This window comes from Pyxicephalus adspersus, chromosome 5, assembly GCF_032062135.1.
Source record: "Pyxicephalus adspersus chromosome 5, UCB_Pads_2.0, whole genome shotgun sequence".
Taxonomy (NCBI): Eukaryota; Metazoa; Chordata; class Amphibia; order Anura; family Pyxicephalidae; genus Pyxicephalus; species Pyxicephalus adspersus.
Genome location: NC_092862.1, coordinates 52692230 through 52698229, shown reverse-complemented (window position 1 = coordinate 52698229; position 6000 = coordinate 52692230).

Sequence of the window (6000 nt, the reverse complement as noted above, 5' to 3'; positions counted from 1 at the left end):
TACATATTTGCGCCTGAAAAAAACAGAAACACTACACTAACTCAAGTACAAATTTACGCCATAATATATGGATATCACTACATTATTATAAAATTAAAGGTAACAGAATACATCCATGGTGTGTTATTTTAAAAACATATATTAAGAAATGAAAGAAGATTAAAATTACATGAGTGCAGTCTGTTAAGGTTTCTTCTCCCTATTTACAGATTAAAATATATTGTCATTTTAAATTGGTTATGATGAGTAACATGCACTTAAATGATAATATGCACATTATTGTTGGCCACCAGTAGATGGTACTGTGTCTTCATGTAAAGTGTATAACAAACTTTATTAATGAAAAGAGTTTGCTATACACTTTAAATAAGGACATAGCGCCATCTAATTGTGTAAAGGTGTATAAACCAAGAGTCATTTTCTAATACCGTTTTCAGGTAAAAAAAATCTTATATACTTCCATTCATGCCCCGTTCAGAATGTTTTCATTTGTATCCATTTTGTGCATTATTGAGCTGATACTATGGGCCTGATTAATTAAAGCCTTTCAAGACTGGAGAAGTTAAACTACATTGGATAAACCTGGGTGATTCAGCAAACATGGTTCTATAAGTGCAAACGCTCACATTAATGATACACAATGCAGACAGAACTGCTGCTCTTTAGTGTTTAGGCAAAAATAGTAAAAACACCAGCAGTCTTTACACACACTGACTGCTTAAAAAACACTTTTAGTAAAATCAATTTTTTTTTACAAATATTAAACTCATTTTTATCATAAAATAAATGAAAAATAGCAACAATACCATATCGGCACATACTAGTTGGTAAAAATACCATTAGCAAATATTTTTTGATTATATAAAGTTGTGGAAAAAAAAGTAAGCACATCTATTGGAAATGGTTAACTGCTTCAACATATTTATACACACTTACATTAGGAGCACATTTATGAAGAACTGATGATCTAAATACAGTTTTCCACTTTTTTGTTTTGCATTTTTTTAAACTGATCATGTGGTGCATGCAACAAATTAATTTCAGTCGCAAATTACACTTTTGTGTATGTGATGTATGGTGTTCACCACTATCAAAGCTGTTGTACGATGCAAGTTTTAGCTGTTGCACAGTTGGCATTCGATATTTTCATAGTCAATTCAATATCTGCAATGTGCCTAGGTTTTGTGGCAGCAAAGCAACCCCAAATCATTACCACTCCCAACTATGCCTTTAGGTGCTTGTGCTGATATGCTATGGTTTTCAACAAACTTGACACTGCATTATGACTATATATTTTCAAACTGGTCTTTTTTGTCCAAAGGACTTTGTTCCAGCAGTCCAGTAGTTTTTCAGCAAGAAATATACAAAGTCAAGCCTTTTTAGACTAAAGTGGCTTTACCTGGGAACCCTTAAATACACATTTATGTACACTTGGAGGGTAAATTCAACTCAGATTGCAGCTTGCTAATAACTGCCAATGAAACAAAAAAAGAGCTAACTTTCTTTTATTTATGTGGTCTGTTTCTACCTACTGTAATTATTACTAAATAATTCATTCCATAGTAACATGCTGTTAGTTTCCCTATAGGGTTTTAGACAAATATTAAATTGTTATTTCTCCAATCTCAAACCGTTTAATTTTCCTGGTATCAATAGCAAAGTGCACCAAGTATAATAGGAAATCATGTAACAAAGCATCCCACTTCTCCTTCATATGGAGAACAATTTCTTTTGCCCTTTAAGCTCTTTAAACACTCACATTTACTTCCGCAGAGTCCCCGATTTCTCCAACGATCTCTTCTTTGGGTACTGTGCCGTCCTGTAATCGAATTTCGTCCAAGCTAGGGGGCAGCACAATCTTCCTCAGTCTTCTTCCTTCATCTGGCTTTGTCACATGATTTTGCACTACAAAGGCAAAAGATCAGGTGATGTAGCCTTCTCCAAATGGGATGAAAAGATTGCCAATCTCATTTTATATTCAGGAGATCGGGCATGTGCAGAAGAAGCAGCCTGAAGCCTCCTGGGATATGTCACAAATGACTCTGCGCTCCCGTTCTGTCTCTACAGCCATAAAGTATAGACAGATCGGAAGAAGCTTCCCCCATTTTTTGACAAAAGGATTAAATAAAATTTTTTTTTTACCTTACATAAAAGGGTTGTCTAGGCTTTTACGTAAAATAAACATTTTGTTGATAGTTCCACTTTGAGCAACACGATTTCTTTCCAAATATTGTCACTTCCCACAATTGTGTTGTTTCTTGGACTACAAATTTCTCAGATTTTTGTAATTCTCTTCGGACATTCTCTTTTTCACAATTTGCACAATTTCTTGATTATACCAGAAGTGGAGAATGCAAACCTTTTAGCAAATTATCATTGTGAGGTAGCAAGCAGAAAAGCAAAAAATATTTATAAGCACTTAATGACCCTGAAAGTGGATAAGATTTTATTTACATTATTACCTTGATAGACAGTCAAACATTAATACCAATAATTTGCAAAACTTTGTATTTTGAATTTGTATAAAACATGTAAAGAATGAAAGGGTTCTTAAAAATTACAAAAGTAAAAACTTTTAAGTTTTAATAAATCAAATATAATTGAAATTGTGTTAAATTAGGAGTAATTACTAGTGGCACCAAGGGGGTTGAGTGTATTATACGGTGCTTCTGCAAACAGTTTTTTGTGTGCTGAAATACAAGACAGTTAAACCAATATCAAAGAGCATTATTAGTATGTCAGGCAGTGAAAAATACCATAAATATGAAAGCACCATAAAAAAACACAGGAGTAATTTGAAAGGAATTAGCTTCTGAGGAGATGGTGAAATGTAACTAGGAAGAAGGTCATTTTTTTCTTACCATTTAATATCCGGGAAATAATTACAACGCATATATGAACTAAATATTATTGTTCTGGTTGGATTTAACAGTGGTATAGAGTTGTTCTCCTTTAATTAAAATTTCACTTAGCAATTTTACCTGTACCAAGTGCTTGTCCTTTTTGCCTCTCTTATATTTTGTGCATTTGTAATAATAATGCAGTGATAATAGCTTTTCCCAAGAAAGATTCCCCATTGAAACACCTTAGAAGTAACACTTTGTCTATGAGTGATGTCACTAGAAGGTAATTGCAGTCTTCATTGCATCAGCTTTCTTCTCAGCCACAGGTATGGAATTTGAGTTTTTCACCATTTGAGTTTTGTTTGACACAAAGAGGTTGATTTACTTGAGGAATTTAGTCTGCTCTCTTAGCAAAATGTCCTACTTGAACAGGTAAGACAAAATAGGCATAACATTTGAGGACTTTTATTGATTTATAAAGCATATGTTACAAAGCATTATATTACATTTTTATCAATAAAGTATTTTTATCAATACATTTTTATCAATAAAGTAAAGAAAAATAGTAAAGTGAAGAACTTTAGATGTTATAGCCTGAATGACTGTAAATTTAAACTGCTTCTCAAACAAAATAAAAAATTGGTCTCTTTAAAAAAAATGACTAAATGAAGCATAGATGTTATTGCTTGGGCAGCCCAAAGGTAGGAGGGTAAAAATGTACCCAAAATGTCTTCCTCCAGTCATACCTAGGCTTTCTTTACTTTATTCCTCATACAGCTACTGACATGAGCAGACGTATGTCATAGTTACAAAATTTCTTGTCTAAAGGACTAACACCTATGTGTGCTTTGGCTTTCTTTTCCGAAATAGAGAACATTTCAGTCCATGAGAAGCATTTTAAAAGTATTATTACAACCTTTTGGTTTATATCATTATATCACATTATAAATCATTAATACATCATTTGTGGTTATCTGTAATGCCTGAATTACAATGTTTAAGGTAATTCTGTATTTATTTGTTTTTTTGAAAAGCTGTTTTCTATTCACCAGCATTAATGGACACCACCGAAAAAATATCTGATTAAAAAGTTGCTAAAAAATGAATGTATAATTAAATTACAAAAATGTTTTTTGACCTTGTTTTAACCTTTGTTAACCCAATGCATGTGGAAGTAATTTAGCGTACCAGTTTCATATAAATATATATAAAGCACCAAAGTGTTATCCTTAAATGTCTGTTCCAATATATATCAGCATGAAAAAACACTGTTTAAAAAAAAAGAGGGGCATAGACAGGCTTAATACAGTTTGTGACATGAGAAAGATAAATGAAAGCTGTTAGAGTGTATTCCTTGGCCTGTGCTCTTTTGTTTTGGACCTTTGATAAAATAAAGTCTTATTCATTAACAAATCATTTTCCCTGGCATTAAGAAGCAGTAAACTCACAGCAACATCATGAACAGAGCCTAACAGTGTTAATTATTTTCAACAGAAATGAGTTACAGAAAATATAAACTGTCCCACCAAGGACTTTCAATGTCCCTATTTATATTCCATATTATTAAAAAAAAAGAAAAAAAAGAAAAAGCAATGTAATGATTGAGTATATATGGTACTCATATAAAAAGAATAATGCCCATCTCATACCTCATAACTTTTTCACCTCTATTGAATACTTGCAAATAACACCCATGCTTATGTATAAAATAGAAAATGAACTCAACCTATTTTTAACTCCTACTACAAAATAAGCATAAAGCAGGTCCTTGCTGACCTTGCTTAGTTTTAATAAATGGCATGCACGTGTTAACACCTTCATGTATTTTATGTAAATAGGGGACCCAAAAAATTTCCATTAACAATATGGGTTGCCAAGCCTTATGTGGTTTAACAATAGATCGTGAGGTAAGCAATGAGAAGAAAAAAGTCTTTTGGCAACAGAAATTTTTTTTGCTAGAAACCAAGTTAGTGAACTAATCCCAACTCAACTAAAAAAGAGTAGCATGTGTCAAAAAAGTGGTAATAACATGGTAGTAGTATCGAAAATTTGTCAAAAGGTTGTGGATGAGTATGGTTGTCTCTTTTCCTGACACTTTTCATCCTATGGCTTCCTCAGGGGAGGGTAGAGACTCAAACGATTTGATATTGGACCTGATTTAATAAAGCTCTTTAAGACTGGAAAGGATACACTTTCATCAGTGAAGCTGGGTGGCCTCCTCAGTACAATTGTTATTTAAATATAACAATTGTATAATACTTTATATATTAACAAATATTTATAACACTCCGGTAATGAGTGGTCCTGCTAACAATTTTTTCAGCTAACGTTTTTTTTTTTTTTGCTGTTTACGGGACTCAGCTAACAAATATGGACTCGGCTAACGAATGTAAAAAGAAAAAGGCTTGCTTGCTACTTGTGTGCAGGATGGAGGCTTGATAGGGGGAGGGGGGCAATTTGGCATGAGTTGCAGAAGTAATATTTTGCTAAACACAGCTGAAACTGTAGGTAATTTTAAGGACTGAGCTTTTTTGCAACCTTTTGTAACCCTTTAATGACCAAGACAAACTCTTGTGTTTCTTTTTACATATCAAAGCACAGCTTGCTCCAGAAGATAATAATTGTCTAGGCTCCATAAAGTTTTTTTTTTTATTTTTGCCCTTTGTGATTAAAGCGTACCTAAACTCAGAAATTTCACATTACATAAAAAGGTAGACAACCCTTTTATGTAGGTAAAAATTCTGTTTGTTTTGTTTTTTTTAAAATGCAACACCCTCTTTTAAAAAAAAAATTGGTCGAGAATGAATGGGAGCGCAACGAAAAGGCTCCTTCTGCACATAGCCGAGCAGAAGGAGCCTTATCGCGAAAAGAGAAAAAATTGCCAAAAGGAGCACCCAAGAGCATCCCGGGATGCGTGATGTAGGTATCCCGGGAGGCTCTTGGGTGCTCCTTTTGGCAAATTTTTCTCTTTTCGCGATAAGGCTCCTTCTGCTCGGCTATGTGCAGAAGGAGCCTTTTCGTGAATAGAGAAAAATTCGCTGATCTCAGGCATGTGTAGGGAGATCGGCAAGTTTTTTTCCAAACTACATCATCCGATCTTACGCCTGAGTCAGGTGACGTAGGAAGAAGAACTAGGAAGAAGCAGCGAAGATAGTGG